This window comes from Populus alba, chromosome 18 (assembly GCF_005239225.2).
Source record: "Populus alba chromosome 18, ASM523922v2, whole genome shotgun sequence".
Lineage (NCBI taxonomy): Eukaryota > Viridiplantae > Streptophyta > Magnoliopsida > Malpighiales > Salicaceae > Populus > Populus alba.
The window spans coordinates 6,147,736-6,173,685 of NC_133301.1; the positions used below are offsets into that span (position 1 = coordinate 6,147,736).

Here is a 25,950-nt window from a genome sequence, read left to right on the forward strand (position 1 = left end):
CAACTATGAAAAGAGTGATGAAGAAGAGATTTGTCCCTGATTACTATAAACAGGAGCTATACATCAGACTTCAGATTTTGCGACAAGGATCTTTGAGTGTGGAAGAGTATGTGAAAGAGTTTGAGCTGCTGCTGATTCGATGTGAATTGATGGAACCTTAAGAGCAAACAATAGCTAGATTTCTTGGAGGGTTGAGGAAGGATATAGCTAATGTTGTTGAGTTACAACTGTACATCTTCCTTAATGAAGTTATAAAGCTTGCAACCCGAGTAGAGAGGCAGCAGAGATGAGGAGGTGTCCGAACTATTGTAACTACGTCAAGCGCAACAAGGGCTGTTTCTACGCCTACACGAACATGGAGCACACCTAAACAAGATGAGAAGGTGGAGTTTAGCAAGGGGAATACCAGTTCTGATTCTTTGAAGGGAAAGGAGAAGGTGACAAAACCTCAACATCCTAGGAGGTCTCGGGACATCAAGTGCTTCAAGTGCTTGGGACATAGGCATATTACTTCGGAATGTCCAAATAAAAGGGTGATGATTTTGAATGGGGATCATGGAGAGCTGATCAGTGCAGATGAGGTTGAAACTGAAGATGAAGATGAGGTACAACCGGCTGAACAAAAAGAGGATTTTGATCCAGTGAAGGGAGATTTGTTGGTTGTTCAACGGGTTCTGAATGCACAAATTGACGTTAGTGATGAGTAACGCGAGAACATCTTTCATACTCGATGTCAGATTCGAGATAAGGTGTGCGGGATGATCATTGATAATGGAAGTTGCACTAATGTTGCGTCAACTACCTTGGTGGAGAAATTGGGTTTAAATACCCTTCCACATCCCAGACCCTATAGTTTGCGATGACTGAATGAGAATGGGGAGATTCGGGTGACAAAGCAAGTTCGTGTACCTTTTTCCATTAAAACCTATCACGACGAGGTTTTATGTGACGTTGCACCAATGTCAGCTAGCCATTTGTTGCTGGGTCGTCCATGGCAGTTTGATAAGGATGTGACCTACAATGGACGAAAGAACACTTATTCTTTTATGCTGAATGGAAAGAAGGTGAACTTGTTACCACTGAGTTCTCAACAAGTTAGAGAGGATCAATTACGAAGCCAACAAAAGGAGGTGACATCACGAAAGGGGCTGTTGTTAGCCAACAAAGGAGACATCAAACAAGCATTAGCCACAACAGGGATTGTTTTCATGGTCTGGGCAAAACAACTACTACAAGTAGAAGGATTGGACTTACCAAGACAGATTAAGGAATTACTTGAAGAATTTAAAGATGTGTTTCCAGATGAATTACCTAAAGGATTACCACCTATTCGTGGTATTGAGCATCAAATTGATTTGGTGTCGGGAGCTTCACTTCCTAATAGACCAGCATACAGATGTAATCCAAAGGAAGCAAAAGAGATTCAAAGGCAGGTCGGTGAGCTCTTAGAGAAGGGCTATGTGCGAGAATCACTTAGTCCATGTTCCGTACCTACTTTGCTTGTACCGAAGAAAGATGGTACCATGAGGATGTGCATGGACAGCCGCGCTATCAACAAAATAATAGTTAAGTATCGATTTCCTATACCCAGACTTGATGATTTGCTTGATGAGTTGCATGGTGCTGCATTGTTTTCTAAAGTCGATTTGATGAGTGGCTATCACCAAATTAGAATGAAAGAGGGAGATGAATTGAAAACAGCATTTAAAACTAAACAGGGGTTATATGAATGGATGGTAATGTCGTTTGGTTATCTAATGCGCCTAGTACATTTATGAGGCTTATGAATCATGTTTTGAGGAAGTATATTGGGCTGTTTGTTGTAGTATATTTTGACGACATCCTGGTGTATAGCAAGACCTTTGATGATCATGTTGAAGCATCTTAGAGTTTGTTTTGAGACTTTGCAAAGATTCTAAGTTGTGTGGGAAACTCACAAAGTGTTACTTCTGTAAAGAAAGTGTCATGTTTCTTGGATATATTATCTCTAGCAGGGGAGTTAGAGTTGATGAGGAGAAAATTGAGGCAATTCGAGACTGGCCAAAACCTGCTAGTATCACTGATGTGAGGAGTTTCCATGGTTTAGCTTCTTTCTACAGGCGATTTGTGAAAGACTTCAGCTCTATTGTTGCTCCTATGACAGAATGCTTGAAAAAAGGGAAGGAGTTTAGATGGAGTGAAGATGCGCAGAAAGCTTTCGAGCTAATTAAGGAAAAGTTGTGTACCGCTCCAGTTTTAGCACTTCCAGACTTTGCTAAAACATTCGAAATAGAGTGTGATGCTTCCGGGGTTGGAATTGGTGCTGTTTTGATGCAAGAAAAGAGACCGATTGCATTCTTCAGTGAAAAGTTAAATGGAGCGCGTTTGAACTACTCTATTTACGACAAGGAGTTCTATGCTTTGATTCGGGCTCTGGAGGTATGGCAACACTACTTGTTGCCTAAAGAATTTGTTATACATACTGATTTGAGGTAAGGCTGATGGGTTTTGAACAGGTGAAGGATCGGTATACCAATGATTCCTACTTTGTTAATGTGGTTGCCGAATGTGCAAAGGGAGCTTGCGATGGGTTCTTTATGCATGAAGGTTACTTGTTCAAAATGGGCAGAATGTGTATTCCTTCAGGTTCGTTACGGGAGTTGCTTGTGCGAGAGGCTCATAGTGGTGGTCTTAGTGGTCATTTTAGGGAGAAGAAGACTTATGAGCTGCTGAAAGAACATTTTTTTTGGCCCAACATGTTACGGGATGTACACAAGGTGATTTGAAAGATGTGCTATTTGCAAGAGAGCTAAAGGTAAAGAGAATGCGTATGGACTCTATATGCCACTGCCTATTCCAGAGCAACCATGGATGGACATTAGCATGGACTTTGTACTTGGACTACCGAGAACACAACGTGGGAAGGATTCAATAATGGTGGTGGTTGATCGATTCTCCAAAATGTCCCATTTCATTCCTTGTATGAAAACTGACGATGCAGTACATGTTGCTGATTTGTTCTTTCAAGAGATTGTTTGTTTGCATGGAATTCTTAAAAGCATTGTCTTTGATCGTGATACAAAGTTCTTAAGCCACTTTTGGAAGACTCTTTGGAGGAAACTTGGAACAAAGTTACTTTTCAGTACGGCATGTCATTCCACAAACTGATGGACAAACTGAGGTAGTAAACCGAACTTTATCTTCTTTGTTACGAGCTGTTATACATAAGAATTTGAAGAGTTGGGATTAAGCTTTGTTAGCGATTGTGGAGTTTGCATATAATCGTAGTGTGTATGGGCGCTACCAAATTTTCACCATTTGAGGTTGTCTATGGCTTTAATCCTTGTGTTCCTATTGATCTTGTTATCATATTCGCAATTGATGAGAGGAACATCTATGGATGGAATTAGAAAGGCAGAATTGATGAAGAAAACTACATGAGCAGGTTCGACTACATATTGAGGAGAAAACAACAAAGTATGCTAAACAAGCTAACAAGGGGCGAAAGATGGTCAGGTTTGAACCTGGAGATCTTGTTTTGGATTCATATTAAGCAAGGGCAGATTTCCAAGCAAACGTAAGTCCAAGTTGATGCCAAGAGAGCTGATGGTCCATTTCGTATTATAGAGAAGGTGAATGACAAATGCGTATAAGGTAGATCTTCCTGGTGATTACAACGTATCAGTTACTTTTAATGTGAAAGACTTATCTCCGTACTTGGATGATGATGACGATTCTGATTTGAGGACAAATCATTTTCAACCCGGGGCTGATGATGTGCACCATGAGAATTATAATCCATCTCGTAAAGCTAAATCTAATATGCAAGAGGATTCAGATGGTCCAATGACAAGAGCGAGAGCGAAACAACTACAACGGGCCTTGACGAATCAAATTGCAATGATTGAAGCTGCGTCAGAGTTAAAAATTAGCAATCAGTTTGAAATTGGTTCAAGGGTGCTTATTTGCCTACAATTGGAACTTGGAGATGGGAAAAGCCCTTAATGGTTCTTTTCATGCTGGGCTACTTGTATTTGGATTGATAATGCAAGTGAAGGAATTGATGCTGTTTACGGTCAGAACAGTAGATGGATTTGAACTCGAATTTGAAGTCATCCAATACATGTGAAAACAAGATTTATGTAGGTAAAATTCAAGTTCAGAACATGATCTTTCTATATTGTCCAACCATGATTGCATTGGACTTTTGTGTCAAAAGTTATGGCTGTTTTAAATTTCGTCTGCATATGCTTTAGAAATGTCAAAAAAAACATGTGTTAGTTAAATTTGTCTACTTGCTTTATTAAAAGTCTAGTTTTTAGGCTTGACTTCTGTCATGTTGAATTCACCTAACTTTGGAGGAATGTTCCAAAGATAAATATGTATCAGAATATGAAATAAACACTTTTGGCCAAGATTTGAAAACTTAATTCAGAGAATTAAGAGTTGTTCTTCCAAATTCGTTTTGTGAAGAACCCTACCTGACTTATCACTCTTCAATCATAAAGAGTGTGGCGTCGAAATCCTAGATTGATCTTTGTGGTGTCCAGATCGACTTATCAAAGTATCATTCTAGTCTATCCTCCATCTTATTTACCTTAAATCACTACAATCTAGCCTAAATACCAAAAGAAAGACAACACAAACAGACCCATCCTTCATCCATTTTCGTTAGAATCATTGTTGCCGATTTTCAAATCATTCACGGCACATCACTACACCGCCACGATGACCTCCGTTCGGGCGATGCCACCGAAAGACCCAAGTACCGACTTAAAAGGTCCATAACTTTAGATCCGACCGTTGAATCGCGCTCAAATCATTTGATGAGTTTTCATTGGGTGTTTTCCGTGGAGTAGCGTGTAATCGCTATACCACCACTACCATCTCCGGTCGGGCGATGCCACCGACAAACCCGAGTATCGGCTCAAAAGGTCCATAACTTTAGATCCAACCTTTGGATCGCGCTCAAATGTTATGAGGAGTTTTCGGTGGATGTTTTCCATCGAGTAGTGTGGAATTGCTACTCCACGACGACGACCTCCGGTCGAGTGATGCCACCGACAGACCCGAGAACCAGCTCAAAAGGTCCATAACTTTAGATCTGATCGTTTGATCGCGCTCAAATGTTGTGAGGAGTTTCCGATGGATGCTTTCCATCGAGTAGCATTGAATCGTTACTCCACGACGACGACCTCCAGTTGGGCGGTGCCACCAACAGACTCGAGTACCAGATCAAAAGGTCCATAACTTTAGATACAACCTTTGGATCGCGCTCAAATGTTGTGAGGAGTTTCTGGTGGCTATTTTTCGTCGAGTAGCGTGGAATCGCTACACCACGACGATGACCTCCATTCGGGCGATGCCACCGACAGACCCGAGTACCGACTCAAAAGGGCCACAACTTTAGATTCGACCATTATATCGCGCTCAAAGCTTTTGAGTAGTTTCCGTAGGCTGTTTTCCATGGAGTAACGTGTAATCGCTACACCACCACGACCATCTCCGGTTAGGCGATGCCACCGACAAACCCGAAATACTGGCTTAAAAGGTCCAACTTTTAGATCTGACCGTTTGGATCGCGCTCAATCTTTTGAGTAGTTTCCGTAGGCTATTTTCCATGGAGTAGCATGGTATCGCTACTCCATGACGATGACCTCCGGTCGGCCGATGCAACCGACACAACCCTAGTACAGGCTCAAAAGGTTCATAACTTTAAATCCGACCGTTGGATCACGCTGAAATGTTTCGATGAGTTTCCGCAAGTTGTTATCGATGGAGTAGCGTGGAATCGGTACTCCATGATTAATACTTAAAAGTGCATGTTTATCAAGGTTTTATATCATCATTTTGCACTTGAAGTATCAATAACTCCTTAACTAAAGCATGTTTTATAATAACAAGTTTGATACTATAAGATACCTTAATTTATGGTAAATGCTCATCTTAAATGCAGGCCTATCACATAAATAAAAGGATTGATTGATGAGTTTAAGTATTGAAAGTGAAAGGACAAAGAGATGGCCAAACTTAGAAAAGAGATGCCGGAGCAGTCCAAACCGGATCATTGCTCGGTAATTGGATCATATCTGGAGCTCTAGATCTCGGATTTAGGTCCATTTTATATGGATGGAAAGGTAAGACAAAGGCCTACAACTTTTATGGGAGCCCAAGATTTAAAAAGGCCGTTTTGAAGTCCAAACTGAAGGAACAACGAAGAAGTCCGAAGCTGTCCTGCAGCCCAGACACTATTTAGTGTTCAGCCCATATCTTGAGTTCTAGAAGTCCAAATGACCTCATCTTTTTTTTGTTGGAAAGCTGAGACAAATTCCTAGAAGATTCCTGAGAATTCTGGGCAAATTATGATGTTACCAATGACGTCTTGTTCAGACAAGAAGATAAGGATTGTCACCAAGTCAAGATGTGGCCACCCACTCATCAATTAATTAACAAATCAATAGTTCCAAATTTTGGCCTATAAAAGGAGGCACTTACCATGTATGGAGGCATCTTGGTTTCCAGATCAAGATCATGCTCTTGCTTTCTCTCTTTGTATTGCTTATGTTTTGCTTTCATTAATATCAAGTTTATGCACTTCATTTCCTTTCCTTTACTTAGTTAACTTCTTTCTCATTTATGTTCTTATCTTGTTCATTTATGTTTCTTTCTTTCATTATGTTTAGCTAAGTTAATTATGTCAAGGTGAAAAGGGTACACTAATGGTGTAAGAATAAGTATAATATAAACTTAACATGGACCTTAACGTTGGATACTAACATGTTTTATATGTGTTATCTTGTTCACTTTTAATACTTTGCTTGTTAAATGGTTAATCTAGATTTATGTTGTATAACACTTGGTACAACAAATACTTGGTACTTTCATAGCCCATACTGTATGGTATAACCGACACCTAAGCTATGAAAGGGACTTGATTTATTGTTAACATAAGTTATAATCATGAATGCCTGCCAACATTTACAAGTATTAGCTTTATTCGAATAAGATAACTAATGTAATCATGTTAACATTTTATAATCTGATTGGAACCTCCTTTATGTGTGGTTTCCAATTGAGCAATAAGAGTTTATACTATACTTGTTTGAAGTACCATTAGTGGATCCTCTAACCTTGACATTTATTTTTATCGTTGTTTAATCCTTACATTAATCTTTCAACTCAAAGTTCTCATTAATTTCTTCCTTCTTTTCTTTATTATTGTTGTTGTTGTTATTGTTATTGTTATTGTTATTGTTATTGTTATTTATTATTATTTATTATTATTATTATTATTATTATTATTATTATTATTATTATCTGTTCATAAACTCAGTATAGAGGTTGGAAACCTGTGACTCGATCTTTTAGATCATTCTCAGGTGTAACAACGTCACGTACTGAGTATTATTATTATTATTACTATTACTAGTACTACTATTGTTATTATTATTGTTATTGTTGTGTTGTTATTTATAATTTATACAATTAACCTCTTTGTGGTTCGACCCCGGTCTTGCCGGGTTATTTCTTACTTCGACACTCCTGCACTTGAGAGAAGACATCAAGCTTTTGGTCGTGTCAAGTTTTTGGCGCCGTTGCCGGGGAGGTAAATTCTTGTATAAATTATAATATTTAATTTATTTTCTCTCTTCACTTTTCATTTTATCTAACTTTTGTTTTGTTTTGTTTTGTTTCCTTTTCTTCTATTTTCTTTTCTTCCTTTTATTGTCTTCTTACACGTGCATGGGAGTTTGGTCACGTACATTAAGTGGTCGACTTTGTAGGGTATCCTCATCATTTTCAGAAAATATGGCCGAAGAAGATAATCAATCGCTTCATAATGAGAATAATGAGAATAACCGTATGAGAACACTTAGAGACCACATGAATCCCACAAGAACAAGTGCACCCTCATGCATAGTTTTCCCTCCTGATGCATCTCATTTTAATTTTAAGCCAGGCATTATTCAACTTTTACCATCTTTTCATGGCTTAGACTTAGAAAATCCATACTTGCATTTAAGGGAATTTGAGGAGGTCTGTAATACCTATAAAGACTCAAATTGTAGCATGAACACCATTAGATTAAAGCTTTTTCCTTTTTCATTAAAAGATAAAGCTAAAACATGGCTACAAAATTTGAGACCAGGATCCATTCATGCCTGGGATGAAATGCAACAACAATTTTTAAAGAAGTTTTTTCATTTCACAGAACAAACTCTTTTAAAAGACAAATCATCACTTTCACTCAAAAACCAGGAAACATTTTACCAATGTTGGGATAGGTATCGAGATTTGCTTAATACTTGCCCTCATCATGGTTTTGAAACATGAAGATTGGTTTCACATTTTTATGAAGGTTTAACACCTAGAGATAGACAAATGATTGAATTGATGTGCAATGAAACCTTCGAAGATAAAGACCCTAATGAAGCAATGGAGTACCTAGACTTGCTAGCCGAAAATGCTCAAAATTGGGACACCACAGGTACTTATGAGGCACCAAGTAAAACTCAACCTCATACATCTAGTGGAGGTATGCACAACCTTAGGGAAGATCATGACCTCCAAGCCAAGTTTGCATCCTTAGCTAGAAAAGTCGAAGCACTTGAATTGAAAAAGAGCGGTCAATTAAAATCTGTTCAAGACATTATGTGTCAAATCTGTGAAACCAAGGAACACTCAACAAATGATTGTCCAACTTTGCCTTCTTTTAAGGAATGTCTTCATGAACAAGCCCATGCTTTAAACAGTTTTCAAAGACCCAACCATAACCCAAACTCCCAAACGTATAACCCTGATTGGAGAAATCACCCAAATTTTAGTTGGAAGAGATCATAGCAACAATGCACAAACTTTACAGCCACCGTTTCAAGCACACCATAATTTTCAAAATTCTCATGGATATGCACCTCCTTATGCACCACCTCCTAGAAGAAATCTTGAGGACACATTGCATGCATTCATTGAAAAGGAGGAGACAATCAACACTCAACTTGCTCAAAGCATGACAGATTTTAAAGATGCTCTTGCAAAATTAACATCTGCTCTCAGTTTCCAAGAGAAATGTAAGTTTCCATCTCAACCACAATAAAATTCAAAGGGGCAATACAATGCAAATGTGAGTAGTTCTGGAAGCCAACACATGGATCAAGTCAAAAAAGTCATCACTCTTCGTAGTGGTAAGGTTATTGAAAAACCCATTCTTGAACCTTGTGAGAAAGATGATGAGTCTATCTCTGAGGGTAAGGAAGGGGTTGAACCTGAACATTGCAAAGAGAAGGTTGATTCCCCGCCAGCACTTCCATTTCCTCATGCCATGACCAAATAAAGGAAAGTCAATTACAACTCTGAAATCTTTGAAACTTTCAAACAGGTAAGGATCAATATACTTTTGTTGGATGCTATTAAACAAGTTCCTTCCTATGCTAAATTTTTGAAAGATCTGTGCACCGTGAAGAGAAAACTAAATGTGAAAAAGAAAGCCTTTTTAGCCGAACAAGTAAGTGTCATTCTTCAAAACAATAATGCTTTGAAATATAAAGACCCCGGTTGCCCTACAATTTCTTGCTTTATTGGACAACATAAAATTGAAAGAGCCTTACTTGATCTTGGAGCTAGTGTGAATTTACTTCCATATTCAGTCTTTCAAAGTCTCAATCTAAGTGAGTTAAAATCAACTTCTGTAACTCTTTTACTTGCTAATAGATCGGTAAAAGTGCCTAGAGGAATAGTTGAGGATGTGTTAGTACAGTTTGATAAATTCATTTACCCTGTAGATTTTGTTGTCTTGGATACACAACCTGTTGAAGCATGTAATTCAATTCCTGTCATTTTAGGATGTCCATTTTCTTGCCACTTCTAATGCAAAATTGATTAATTGTAGGAATGGACTGATGAAGCTATCATTTGGAAACATGACATTGGAGATGAATATTTTTCAACATTACAAGCAACCTGGAGATGATAATGAATTTTACAGGAAGTGGACTTTATTGAAAAATTAGTTCATGATCAATTTCAAAACCACTTCCAGTGAAACTGAGATTGATGAATCTGATGATTTGCAAATGGTCTACTTTCAAAGAATCAAAGGCATGGAAATTGGAGACCACAAATTGAAGAATTGCCACCATGAATCAATTGAGCCCATACCTTCAAGTGTTCAACCACCAAAACCTGAATTGAAGTCGTTACCAATTTAATCTCAAATACTCATTTTTGGGAGAAATGAAACTTTTCCGGGTAATAATCTTTCCAAACTTAATGCACATCAAGAAAGGTAAGTTATTTACAGACTCTGAAAATGCACAAAAATCAATATTAGGATGGACCATAGCTGACATAAAAGGAATTAGCCCTTTTGATTTGCACACACAAGATTTATATTGGAGGAAAATGCTAAACCCTCTAGAGAAAATGCAAACGAAGGCTTAATCCTAATATGAAAAGAAGTAGTGAAAAATGAAGTCATTAAGCTTCTAGATAATGAAATCATTTATCCTATTTCTAACAGCAAATGGGTAAGTCCTACCCAAGTTGTACCCAAAAAGTTTGGAGTCACTGTGATAACAAATGAGAAAAATGAGTTAATTCCAACTAGGACTGTTACTGGTTGGCGCATGTGCGTTGACTATAGGAAACTTAATTCAATGACTAGAAAAGATCATTTCCCTTTACCTTTCATGGACCAAATCCTAGAAAGAGTTGCAAGTCATGAATTTTACTATTTCCTAGATGAAATTACATTGATTCAGGTTACAATCAAATTGAAATTGCATTGGAAGATCAAGAGAAGACTACTTTCACATGTCCATTTGGTACTTTTGCATATCGAAGGATGCCTTTTGGATTATGTAATGCACCAGCCACGTTTCAAAGATGCATGCTTAGCATATTCAGTGATATGGTTGAACATTTTCTTGAAATTTTTATGGATGATTTTTCTGTTTTTAGTGATTCATTTGATGATTGTTTGACTAACTTAGAAAAGGTTTTGAGCAGGTGTGAAGAAAAGAATCTTGTACTAAATTGGGAAAAATGTCACTTTATGGTAACAAACGACATTATACTTGGTCACATTGTTTCATTGAAAGGAATTGAGGTTGACAAATCTAAAATCGAGTTAATTGCCAAATTACCAACACGAAAATCTGTTAAAGATGTTAGATCATTCTTAGGACATGCTGTTTTACAGAAGGTTCATCAAGATTTTAGTGTAATATCTAAGCCCTTGAGTAACCTTCTAACAAAGGATAATATTTTTGAATGGACTGAACATTGTGAAGAAGCCTTTGTTAAACTTAAAAACTTGCTTACTTCTGCTCCTGTCATTCAACTCCTGATTGGTCATTACCTTTTGAAATAATGTGTGACGCGCTAGTGATTATGTCGTGGTGTTGTTTTGGGACAAAGAAAAGATAAGAAACCTTATGTGATTTACTACACAAGTAAAACTTTAAATAGTGCTCAAATGAATTACACCACCACTGAAAAAGAATTACTTGCAGTAGTATTTGCTTGTGATAAATTCAGGTCTTATCTTGTTGGCTCACCTGTTGTTGTTTTTAGTGATCATGCAGCATTGAAATATCTTCTTTCTAAGAAAGATTCTAAGGCTAGATTGGTGCAGTGGATTTTGTTACTTCAAGAATTTGATATCACAATCAAAGACAAGAAAGGCACCGAAAATGTTGTTGCAGATCATTTGTCAAGATTGACAACAAATTCGAAATCTGACATCACACCAATCGATAACTACTTTCCCGAATGAATCTTTATTTTCCGTTTCTACGATGCCTTGGGTTTGCTAATATTGTTAATTTTCTTGTTTTAGGATAATTGCCAGCTCATTGGAGTACCCAAGACAAAAGAAAGTTCTTGAACGAAGTGAAGACTTTTATTGGGATGACCCTTATTTATTCAAATATTGTCCTGATCAAATATTTCGAAGATGCATTCCTGATAATGAGGCAAGTAATGTCATTAAATTTTGTCATTCTGAGGCATGTGGGGGTCATTTCTCATCAAGAAAGACAACTGCAAAAATCTTACAAAGTGGATTTTATTGGCCCACCATGTTCAAAGACTCACATGCATTCTGCAAGACTTATGAAAATTATCAAAAGTTGGGATCTATTTCAAAACATCACATGATGCCTTTAAATCTTATTCTTGTCATTGAGATCTTTGACTGTTGGGGTATAGATTTCATGGGTCTATTTCCTCCATCATTTTGGTTTCGTGTAAAATATTTAGTCGCAGTAGATTATGTTTCAAAAATGGATAGAGGCAATTCCAAGTCGAAATAATGATCACAAAATAGTGATAAAGTTTTTGAAAGACAATATTTTGAGTCGATTTGGAATCCCTCGAGCCATAATAAGTGATGGTGGAACACATTTCTGCAACAAGCCATTTGCTTCTTTAATGAAGAAATATGGAATCACACACAAAGTTGCCACCCCTTATCACCCTCAGACAAGTGGACAAGTAGAGCTTGCTAATAGGAAGATCAAACAAATCTTGGAGAAAACAGTGAACCCTAACCGGAAAGACTGGTCTTTAAGACTTAATGATGCACTTTGGGCTTATCGAACTGCATATAAAACATCATTAGGTATGTCACCTTATAGACTAGTCTATGGAAAACCTTGTCACTTGCCTGTGGAAATTGAACATAAAGCTTATTGGGCTATTAAAGCTTTCAATTCAAACATTGATGATGCTAGTCAGCTGCGAAAATTGCAAATAAATGAGCTTGAGGAAATAAGAAATGATGCATATGACAATTCAAGAATTCATAAAGCAAGAATCAAAGAGTTTCATGACAAGAAAATACTGAGAAAAACATTCAATGTTTGTCAAAAAGTCTTGCTTTATAATTCTCGACTCCATTTATTTCCTGGAAAACTAAGATCAAGATGGAGCGGTCCTTTTATTGTGAAACATGTGTATCCATATGGGGCCTGTGATATCGAGAATCCAAAGAATGACAATGTTTTCAAGGTAAATGGGCATCGGTTGAAAGTTTATTTTGACAATTTTTCAGTTGGAAATGACTCTACTGAATTGAGTGATACTGTATATAAAAATTGATTCTTTTTCTCACATTGTTTTGTGTTTGTTTTGGTGTATCTTTTGTTTTGCTAGTTTCTCTCACCCCGGTCAAATGGCGGATAACGGTACTCCGTGACTCTTAAGTCGGTTCTTTCAGTTTCCCATGATAACTGATATCTGTGTATATAATTGTGCAATTCTCTGCTCTTTCTTCTTTCTTTGAATCTCCCATCCAATTCTCATTTGAAAATGGACACCACTCTTGAAAAATTGAAAAAGTATTTTCCCGCTCTGCCTCAGAATGCAATTACAAAAATTTACCGTGCTAGGTGTGAAAGATTGAGGTTGTTAATGAACCATGGAATTCTTGAAGATATTCGTTGGCTGATTGAAGCAAAGGTCCGATTATCAGGTGAGTCCTCCAATTCTTTCATTTCACACATGCCTGGAACATGTACAAGCACTTTTGCAAAGAAACGTCGTGCAAAACAATTGAAAGTCTGTCACAAATGTGCCAGATGGACTTGTAATGCGACATGTCGTTCTTTAGGAATGGTATCTGTAAACCGTGAAGATAAAATACAATTCATTAAGGATGGCCTGAGTAAGGGGTCTTTAGATAATCTTTTGTTGACCCTTGAGACACATCCTAGTGAAGATGTGCATCGTGTAATTCATGATTTATGGCCATAATTCCATAAAGAACATGATCGACTTAGTCTTGGGAATCTGACTAAAAAAGACCCTGTTTGCCAGTTTTTAAGAAAACTGGATGGGAAGCCTATCCCCGACCCATAGAGGGCATGTAAACCGTTCTTGGATGTAAAACCAAGGGAAGATGTGAGCCACAATCACAACTACCTGTACATACATGCTTTGTCAAAATAAGTAAATAAATAAAGAGAGAGTGTGAGACTACAGCTGGCCTACATATAAGTGGTATGATTGCATTTTCACTTTTTCATCTATAAATTCTTCTCTTCCTTCCCTTCATTTCTACTCATCCCATACATTCATAAAATATAGAAGTGTGTAGAAATGGCAGGTTCCTCAAGTCATCACATAAGAAATATTTGTGTTTTCGGTGGATCCATCCCTAAGAAAGAAAAAAAGTTTTTAGAATCAGCAAATCATCTTGGTCAGGTACTAGCTGAGAGAAAGATTCATTTAGTGTATGGGGGAGGCAACCTTGGGTTAATGGGAGGTGTGTCAATGACTGCATTTTTAGAAGGCAGTCAAGTTTTGGGGGTTGTCCCCAAAGCTTTAGCAAATAGAGACGTCATTGGAAAAACAATTGGAGAGGAACTACAATTCCCAACAATGTCTGATCGACTGAATGCCATGTTTAGCCATGCTAATGCCTTCATTGCCTTACCAGCTGGTCTAGGCACATTGGAAGAGATCTTTCATATTTCATCTTGGGCCTAACTGCACATTCACCATAAACCTATAGGTTTGTTAAATGTTAATGGTTTTTATGATAAGTTGTTGTCTTTCCTTGATCAAGCTGTGGAACAGGAATTTCTAACATCTTCAGCACGACAAATCATAATCTCTGTTGCTACTGCTGAACAATTGATTGACCAACTACAATCTTTCATCCCTGTCATTGATCCTTGCATGAGTCGCCTAGATTGGTCAGCTAAGGAAAGCCGTAAAAAGCTTAGATTAGATTTGAGCCTTCATCTGTGAAACCTTGTGTCTTTTGGTTTTATTACTAGCATATTATTTTGTTTTGTTACTTCTTATATTTGTTTAAGTGTGTTTCAGGTTTGTCATTGTTCGCTGTTTCAGGTGATGTCTTCTATACTCTATCTTTCTACCTTAGGATATTGAGGACAATGTCTCGTTTTGGTTGGGGGGAGAGGGTAGTAGTTAAAAAAAAAAAAAAACATAACCAACTAACTGTTGTTGTTTTTAAAAAACCATTTAGCAAAACTGTTATTACTAGGATGGCAGAGTAAAGAGGAATTATTCTTGAGACGCATCTTAGTAAAAATTTTCTAATGGTTATTTGCAATATTCATAACAAGGCCTATTAGAATACTTCTTGAAATATTCAGGTTTACAAACTCTCGCATTGTTATCACTTAATTCTGCTCCTATACTCATTTAACAAGTATTATTAAACCTTCATTTTCACACACACACTTCAACATATGATTGTGGGTTGCACATTGGATTATTACATTATTTATGTTCTTTTGTTGAAGGTAACAACTAAGGGAAAGGGATAGTATATAATTTGCAAAAAAAAAAATTGATAATATTGATGATAATAAAACGTAGATAAGTTTGGTTTCGTAGCCTCCCTAACCTAAGCAATTAAGCCCGAAGGGGTGTTTTAACAACCTAATACCCTAAAGTCAACTGACTTGGGAGCTATTGGCCCAAAGCTTGTTACATGGGTTAAGGAGAAAAGCTTAAGGGAATCAAACATTGCACTATCTACGTATCAGTATCTGCAACCCGAGTTGTTAAGCTCGTAGGGGTGTCTCAACACCTAATGCCCTAAGACCAACTGGTCTGAGAGTCATTAGCCTAAAACTCGTTACATGGGTTAAAGATACATTGTGTTTTAAGTTGTATGTGTATATAAATAAAATAAAAAAATAAAAATAAAAGAAGAAGAAAGAAAAAAAAGAAAAAAAAGTAATAATAATAATAATCCAACCCAAGGAAGTTCACCCTAAACATTTGAACATAATGTTGTTTTCTTCCAACAAAAGCCCCATCATCTATGTTTTCATATATTGAGCACATAAAAAGAAGGTTTATTAATATCTTGTTTAAGAAGTATGAAGCAGGAATATAAATTTAATTAGAGTTTGTTTATCTGGATAGATTAATGGAAGTTGAATGATGAATGCCTTGCTTTGTGGAACTTGCAAATTGTTTCTCTATTTTAACGCTTTTGATTACTAGGGACTAGTAATAAGCTGGTTGGGGGGTGTGATTAGTACTTAAAAGTGCATGTTTATCAAGGTTTTATATCATCATTTTGCACTTGAAGTATCAATAACTCCTTAACTAAAGCATGTTTTAATGAAAGCAAAACATAAGCAATACAAAGAGAGAAAGCAAGAGCATGATCTTGATCTGGAAACCAAGATGCCTCAATACATGGTAAGTGCCTCCTTTTATAGGCCAAAATTTGGAACTATTGATTTGTTGGCTAATTGATGAGTGGGTGGCCACATCTTGACTTGGTAACAATCCTTATCTTCTTGTCTGAACAAGACGTCATTTCTAACATCATAATTTGCCCAGAATCCTCAGGAATGTTCTAGGAAATTGTCTCAGCTTTCCAACAAAAAAAAGATGAGGTCATTTGGACTTCTAGAACTCAAGATATGGGCTGAACACTAAATAGTGTCTGGGTTGCAGGACAGCTTCGGACTTCTTCGTTGTTCCTTCAATTTGGACTTTAAAACGACCTTTTTAAATCTTGGGATCCTCATGAAAGTTTTAGGCCTTTGTCTTACCTTTCCATCCATATAAAATGGACCGAAATCCGAGATCTAGAGCTCCAGATATGATCCAATTACCGAGCAATGTTCCGGTTTGGACTGCACCGGCATCTCTTTTCTAAGTTTGGCCATCTCTTTGTCCTTTCACTTTTAATACTTAAACTCATCAATCAATCCTTTCATTTATGTGATAGGCCTACATTTAAGATGAGCATTTACCATAAATTAAGGTATCTTATAGTATCAAACTTGTTATTATAAAACATGTTTTAGTTAAGGAGTTATTGATACTTCAAGTGCAAAATGATGATATAAAACCTTGATAAACATGCACTTTTAAGTACTAATCACACCCCCCAACCAGCTTATTACTAGTACCTAGTAATCAAAAACGTTAAAATAGAGAAACAATTTACAAGTTCCACAAAGCAAGGCATTCATTATTCAACTTCCATTAATCTATCCAGATAAACAAACTCTCATTAAATTTATATTCCTACTTCATATTTCTTAAACAAGATATTAATAAACCTTCTTTTTATGTGCTCAATATATGAAAACATAGATGATGAGACTTTTGTTGGAAGAAAACAATATTATGTTTAAATGTTTAAGGTAAACTTTCTTGGGTTGGGATTATTATTTCTTTTATATATATATATATATATATATATATAATATATATATATATATATATATGCACATACAACTTAAAACATAATGTATATTTAACCCATGTAACAAGTTTTCGGCTAATGACTCCCAGACCAGTTGGTCTTAGGGCATTAGGTGTTGAGACACCCTTACGAGCTTAGTAACTCGGGTTACATATACTGATACGTAGATAGTGCAATGTTTGATTCCTTTAAGCTTTTCTCCTTAACCTATGTAACAAGCTTTGGGCCAATAGCTCCCAAGTCAGTTGACTTTAGGGTATTAGGTGTTAAAACACCCCTTCGGGCTTAATTGCTTAGGTTAGGGAGGCTACGAAACCAAACTTATCCATGTTTTTATTATCATCAATACTATCATTTTTTTTTTTTGCAAATTATATACTATCCCTTTCCCTTAGTTGTTACCTTCAACAAAAGAACATAAATAATGTAATAATCCAATGTGCAACCCACAATCATATGTTAAAGTGTGTGTGTGAAAATGAAGGTTTAATAATACTTGTTAAATGAGTATATGAGCAGAATCAAGTAATAACAATGAGAGAGTTTGTAAACCTGAATATTTCAAGAAGTATTATGATAGACCTTGGTAATGATACTTACTAAGATGCGTCTCTAGAGTCAATAAAATTGACTCCATACTCTGCCATTCTAACAACAATTTTGTCAAATGGTTTTAGTAATAGCAAAAACAGTTAGCAAGTTAGGTTTTTTTTTTTTAAATACTACCCTCTCCCCCCAACCAAAACGAGACATTGTCCTCAATGTCCTAAGGTAGAAAGATAGAGTATAGAAGACACGACCTGAAACAGCGAAGAATGACAAACCTGAAACACACTTCAACAAACATAAGAAATAACAAAACAAAATAATATGCTATTAATAAAACCAAAAGACACAAGGTTTCACAGATGAAGGCTCAAATCTAATCTAAGCTTTTTACGGCTTTTCTTAGGTGACCAATCTAGGCGACTCATGCAGGGATCAATGACAGGGATGAAAGATTGTAGTTGGTCAATCAATTGTTCAGCAGTAACAGCAGAGATTATGATTTTTCGTGCTGAAGATGTTAGAAATTCCTGTTCCACAGCTTGATCAAGGAAAGACAACAACTTATCATAAAAACCATTAACATTTAACAAACCTATAGGTTTATGGTGAATGTGCAGTTGGGCCCATGATGAAATATGAAAGATCTCTTCCAATGTGGCCAGACCACCTGGTAAGGCAATGAAGGCATCAACATGGCTAAACATGGCGTTCAGTCGATCAGACATAGTTGGGACCTGTAGTTCCTCTTCAATTGTTTTTCCAATGATGTCCCCATTTGCTAAAGCTTTGGGGACAACCCCCAAAACTTGACTGCCTCCTAAAAATGCAGCCATTGACACACCTCCCATTAACTTAAGGCTGCCTCCCCCATACACTAAATGAATCTTTCTCTCAGCTAGTACCTGACCAAGATGATTTGCTTATTCTAAAAACTCTTTTTCTTTCCCAGGACTGGATCCACCGAAAACACAAATATTTCTTATGTGATGACTTGAGGAACCTGCCATTTCTACACACTTCTATATTTGATGAATGTATGGGATGAGTAGAAATGCAAGGAAGGAAGAGAAGAATTTATAGATGAAAAATTGAAAATGCAATCATACCACCTATATGTAGGCCAGCTGTAGTCTCACACACTCTCTCTCTCTTTATTAATTATTTATTTTGAAAAAGCATGTATGTACAGGTAGTTGTGATTGTGGCTCACATCTTCCCTTGGTTTTATGTCCAAGAACGGCTTAAACGCCCTTATGGGTCCGGGATAGGCTTCCCATCCAGTTTTCTTAAAAACTGGCAAACAGGGTCTTTTCTAGTCAGATTCCTAAGACTAAGTCGATTATGTTCTTTATGGAATTGTGGCCATAAATCATGAATTACACGATGCACATCTCTACTAGGATGCGTCTCAAGGGTCAACAAAAGATTATCTAAAGACCCCTTACTCAAGCCATCCTTAATGAATTGTATTTTATCTTCATGGTTTGCAGATATCATTCCTAAAGAACGACAAGTCGCATTACAAGTCCATTTGACACATCTGTGACAGACTTTCAGTCGTTTTGCACGACGTTTCTTTGCAAAAGTGCTTTTACCTGTTCCAGGCATGTGTGAAATGAAAGAATTGGAGGACTCACCTGATAATCGAACCTTTGCTTCAATCAGCCAATGAATATCTTCAGGAATTCCATGATTCATTAACAACCTCAATCTTGCACACCTAGCATGTCAAATTTTTGTAATCGCATTTGAAGGCAGAGCGGGAAAATACCTTTTCAACTTTTCAAGAGTGGTGTCCATTTTCAAAACAGAATTGGAGACGAGATTCAAAGAAGGGAGAAAGAGCTGAGAATTGTACAAATATATACAGATATCAGTTATTTGGGAAACTGAAAGAACCGACTTAAGTCATGGAGTACCATTATCCGCCATTTGACCAGGGTGAAAGAGAGATTAGCAAAACAATAGATACAACAAAACACAAAACAATGTGAGAAAAAGAATCAATCTTTATATACAGGATCACTCAATTTAATAGAGTCATTTTCAACCGAAAAATTGTCAAAATAAACTTTCAAACGATGCCCATTTACCTTGAAAACATTGTCATTCTTTGGATTCTCAATAGCACATGCCCCATATAGATACACATGTTTCACAATAAAAGGACCGCTCCATCTTGATCTTAGTTTTCCAGGAAATAAATGGAGTCGAGAATTATAAAGCAAAACTTTTTGACCAACATTGAATGTTTTTCTCAGTATTTTCTTGTCATGAAACTCTTTAATTCTTGCTTTATGAATTTTTGAATTGTCATATGCATCATTTCTTATTTCCTCAAGCTCATTTATTTGCAATTTTTGCAGCTGACTAGCATCATCAAGGTTTGAATTGAAAGCTTTAATAGCCCAATAAGCTTTATGTTCAATTTCCACAGGCAAGTGACAAGGTTTTCCATAGACTAGTCTATAAGGTGACATACCTAATGATGTTTTATAAGCAGTTCGATAAGCCCAAAGCGCATCATTAAGTCTTAAAGACCAGTCTTTCCTATTAGGGTTCACTGTTTTCTCCAAGATTTGTTTGATCTCCCTATTAGCAAGCTCTACTTGTCCACTTGTCTGAGGGTGATAAGGGGTGGCAACTTTGTGTGTGATTCCATATTTCTTCATCAAAGAAGCAAATGGCTTGTTGCAGAAATGTGTTCCACCATCACTTATTATGGCTCGAGGGATTCCCTATCGACTTAAAATATTGTCTTTCAAAAACTTTATCACTATTTTGTGATCATTGTTTCGACTTGGAATTGCCTCTATCCATTTTGAAACATAATCTACTGTAACTAATATGTACACGAAACCAAATGATGGAGGAAATGGACCCATGAAATCTATACCCCAACAGTCAAAGATCTCTAATGCGAACCTCGTGATCACGTGGTCACGCAAAGACACTAATTCCCGGAAAGCCAAGTAAATCAGGTTTGATAGGAGTGTGACACAAAGATAACTTGTACCTAGGCACCAGCACTATTGGAAACGAAAAACCCCCACCCAACGAATATAGATTCGCGAACGAGAAGTATAAGGATGACGCCACGAAGCCAGTTGTTCTTCGATAAGTCGTTTTCAATTCTTTAGAGAACCAAGGAAGGAAGATTAACCCACCAACACACAAGTGCTGCAAAGAAGTTTATTGATCTAAAAATTGCGTAACCTTACATGTTTGGTTATGCCTCTATTTATACTGACTCTAGACTTAAAGAAACCCTAATGGACCCCCCTTAGGTGGACTTATATGAAGCCCACTTACAATTGACCCAAATAGGTAATAATAACCCAAAAACTAAGAAGAAAATAATAAAAATAATAAAAATCCGAAAATTACCATCCTAAATATGCTAGAATCAAATTTGTGTTGCTGCCCCCTTTCCTTTGATGTCCTTGATTAGCTTGGATAAATTTCCTCCTTTTTTGCTGATTTAATTACTTTCCTTCCTATGTTAGGAAAAGCATTAAATAGTCCTCCTCTCTTTAGGAATAAGATATGGCCAACTTCCTTACTTAATTAGGAGAATAAATTGCTGGCTTTTTATCCTTTTAGCATTAGGAAATAAAACAAGCCTAACAAGGCTGGTATTGGGCCGGACATATCAACCCCTTGTTCCACATGAATTGGGCTCTTCTTGGACATGAACTAGATGAATTAAAGGCTGTTCTTCATGCTCCTTAAATGTCCCAAGCCCTTCTAGGTCCATCTTGCTCCATAAGTTCTAAACAAGCCCATTCAATGCTTCTTTAAGCTTCTTTGCCCTAGCTCTTGTGATTGGCCCAATTGGCACCTCCAATGGATCATTGGCATGATTATGCTTGGTGTTGGGCTGATCCCCATCATCCCCTCTCTCTTCAAAAGGATTCAACCTCGAATCATCGCCTACATCAAACAAAGTAAGATCAGAAACATTAAAGGTAGCACTAACACCATACTCACCTGGCAAATCAACTTTATAAGCATTGTCATTGATCCTCTCAAGGATCTGAAATGGCCCATCTCCTCGTGGTTGTAGCTTTGATTTCCTATGGGCCGGAAATCTCTCCTTGCGCATATGTACCCAAACCCAATCGCCGGGCTGAAAGACAACATGTTTGCGCCCCTTATTGGCTTTGGTCGCATACACACAATTCCTCCTTTCAATCTGTTGCCGCACACTCTCATAAAGTGTCTTCACCACCTGTGCTTTACGATTACCATCCAAACTAACCCTTTCATCAATAGGCAAAGGAATTAAATCCATTGGAGTTAAAGGGTTAAACCCATACACAATTTCAAATGGTGAAAATTCAGTAGTAGAGTGCACACTACGATTATATGCAAACTCTATAAATGGCAAACAATCTTCCCAATTCTTTAAGTTCTTTTGAATGACAACACGCAAAAGTTGTGTTAAGGTCCTATTAACTACTTCGGTTTGTCCATCTGTTTGGGGGTGACAAGTAGTTGAAAACAACAGTTTAGTACCCAATTTTCCCCATAACACCTTCCAAAAATAGCTAAGGAACTTAACATCTCTATCAGAAACAATGCTCTTAGGGACCCCGTGAAGTCGTATTATCTCCCTAAAGAACAAATCAGCAATGTTAGTGGCATCATCGGTTTTATGACATGGAATAAAGTGTGCCATCTTTGAAAACCTATCAACAACTACAAAGATTGAATCCCTACCCCGTTTTGACCTAGGTAAACCTAAGACGAAATCCATCAAAATGTCTACCCATGGCTCCATAGGTACAGGTAAAGGGGTGTACAAGCCATGTGGTTGAGTCCTAGACTTTGCTTTCCTACAAGTTATGCATTTATCACATATGCGCTGCACATCCCTTTTCATTTTAGTCCAATAAAAATGCTCATGCAACACATCCAAAGTCTTAACAACACCAAAATGCCCCATCAAACCTCCCCCATATGCTTCACGTACAAGCAATTCACGCATAGAACTTAATGGAACACACAATCGACTCTCTTTAAACAAATACCCATCAAGTCTATAAAACTTCCCAAAAGCCGAAGTTTCGCAAGCATTGTAAACATTAGCAAAATCACTATCATCCTTGTACAATTTTTTTGTGTGTTCAAATCCTAGAAATCTAGCATCCAAAGTAGATAAAAGAACATACCTGCGCGAAAGTGCATCAGCCACAGTGTTTTCTTTTCCTTGCTTATACTTGATCACATACGAAAATGTTTCAATAAATTCCACCCATTTGGCATGTCTCCTACTCAACTTACCTTGCCCTTTCAAGTGCTTCAATGATTCATGATCAGAATGTATCACAAACTCCTTGGGCCACAGGTAATGCTGCCACGTCTCTAGAGTTCTTACCAAGGCATAGAGCTCCTTGTCATATGTAGGGTAATTCAAAGCTGCCCCATTAAGTTTTTCGCTGAAATACGCAATGGACCTTTTATCCTGCATTAACACAGCTCCTATACCAATACCTGACGCATCACATTCAACTTCAAAAGCTCTCGTAAAGTCTGGCAAAGCTAAAACAGGTGCCGAACAAAGTTTATCTTTCAACAAATTAAAAGCCTTATCCTGTTCATCATTCCATTTGAATCCAACAGACTTTTTAACAATTTCAGTTAAAGGTGCAGCAATAGTACTAAAATCCTTCACAAACCTTCTATAAAAACTCGCAAGTCCATGAAAACTCCTTACCTCACTTACCGATTTTGGTGTAGGCCAATCCTGGATGGCCTTAACTTTCTCCTTGTCCATCTCGATACCCTGCGCAGTTACGACTTAGCCAAGAAACACAATTTTTCCCATACAAAAGGTACACTTCTTAAGATTAGCATATAATTGCTCACTACGCAACACACTAAGTACATTACGCAAATGATCAAGATGCTCATTTAAGTTTTTGCTATAGATCAAAATGTCATCAAAATACACAACAACAAACTTACCTATAAACGCACGCAATACATGATTCATTAAACGCATAAACGTGCTAGGCGCGTTCGTAAGTCCAAACGACATGACTAACCATTCATACAACCCATGCTTAGTCTTAAATGCAGTTTTCCACTCATCACCCTCTTTCATCCTAATCTGATGGTACCCACTTTTTAGATCAATCTTAGAGAAAATACATGATCCATGTAACTCATCTAGCATGTCATCAAGCTTAGGAATAGGATGTCGATACTTTACCGTTATGTTATTAATGGCACGACAATCAACACACATCCTCCATGTTCCATCCTTTTTAGGCACAAGTAGCACTGGCACAACACAAGGACTCATACTCTCACGAATGTAACCCTTCATCATCAACTCATCTACTTGCCTTTGAAGCTCCTTTGTCTCCTCGGGGTTGCTTCTATAGGCTGGACGGTTAGGAATCGAAGCTCCGGGCACAAGGTCAATTTGATGTTCAATCCCCCTTAATGGTAGTAATCCATTAGGGATGTCTTCAGGAAATACATCATCAAACTACTGCATCAAAGAAATAGCCACACTAGGAATAGCAGAATCAAGATCGTTAGTGTTAAAATAAGCCTCCTTATACACAAGTAAGATCATTGGCTTATTAGTGAAAAATGCAGATCTGATTTGAGATCCTTTTGCATAAAAATTAGGTTGTTTCTTTAATTTTTCCACACTACTATCATCACACAAGCTTACTTTCTTCACTCCTCGGTTCTTACCTCCACTCTCAACCGGTTTAATTAATGATTTAGGTTTAGCCGAATCTGATGGTTTTCTCTCACCATTGTCCTCATGTGAATTTTCACTCTTCCCATACTCACATTCTTTTTTTAATTTGATTTGATCATCATAAACTTGTTTTGGAGAAAGAGGTACAAGAGTGATGGTTTTACCATCCTTTACAATAGTGAACCTATTTCTAAACCCATCATGAATCGCTTTCCGATCAAACTGCCATGGACGCCCCAAAAGTAAGTGACTAGCATGCATTGGGACTACATCACACAAAATCTCATCAGAATACTTCTCAATAGCAAACGCAATCAAAACCTGCTTAGTAACCCTCACTTCACCACATTCATTCAACCATTGCAATCTATAAGGCCTCGTATGCTTAATACAACTCAGATTCAATTTCTTCACAAGGGTATCACTAGAAACATTAGCACAACTACCTCCATCAATTATCATGCTACATACCTTGTTTTGGATATGACATCGAGTGTGAAATATATTTTCCCGTTGCTGATCTACATCATCTTCTTTGATTTGCATGTTCAGCGCACGCCTTATAACCAAGGCCCCTCCCTCAACAGGATATGCAATCTCCTCATCACTACAATCCACCAAAGGTGGCATCTCTTCACTTTCAGATTTGTCACTTTCAAATTCAACCTCCCTATTGTCTCTTGTAAGCATAACTCTTTGGTTTGGACACTAAGATGCAATGTGCCCCTTCCCTAAACACTTTAAGCATTTAATATCTCTATCACGATTAGGTTGATATTCAGATTTACCTTTCCCATCCGTATGAGTATCCTTTTTGGCCTTAGGTGGTTCGGCCCTTGCATAAGGCTTTGGTTGGGCAGCCCCCTCTATCTTAAAATTCAGCCTCCATATTGAGAAAGATGATGCCGAATTGGTCTGAAAACGTGTACTGACCCTTCTCTTTATTTGCCTCTCCACCTTCGTTGCCATATGGACCATGTCCTCCAATTCCACACAATGTTGTAATTATACAACATTCGCAATGTCTCTATTCAGCCTATTTAGAAATCTAGCCATAGTAGCTTCCCGATCCTCAATCACATTGGCCCGAATCATGGCGATCTCCATCTCCTTGAAATACTCATCCACAGACCTAGAACCTTGATTCTAACCCTGCAATTTCAGATACAAATCTCTATAATAGTGGTTAGGCACAAATTGCCTTCTCATCAACACTTTCATCTCCTCCCACGACACTACCGGCCTCTCTCCACTCCTCCTTCTACTAATAACATTCTGATCCCACCAAATCAGTGCATAATCCGTGAATTCGATGACAACCAATTTCACTTTCTTTGCCTCCGAATAGTTATGGCAATCAAAAATCCAATCCACCTTTTTCTCCCACTCCAAATATGCCTCGGGATCGTTTTTACCTTGAAAAGAAGGTATTTTCAATTTGATAGTATCCAAATCACCATCTAAATCAGCATGTCCCCCAACACCACATAAA

General features: G+C 37.4%; 1 pseudogene; it reads right to left on the minus strand.

The window, feature by feature from the left end:
• Window positions 1-25,679, minus strand: part of LOC140954994 (uncharacterized) — a 51,053-nt pseudogene extending 25,374 nt beyond the window's left edge.
• Between the last annotated feature and the right edge of the window lie 271 nt (window positions 25,680-25,950).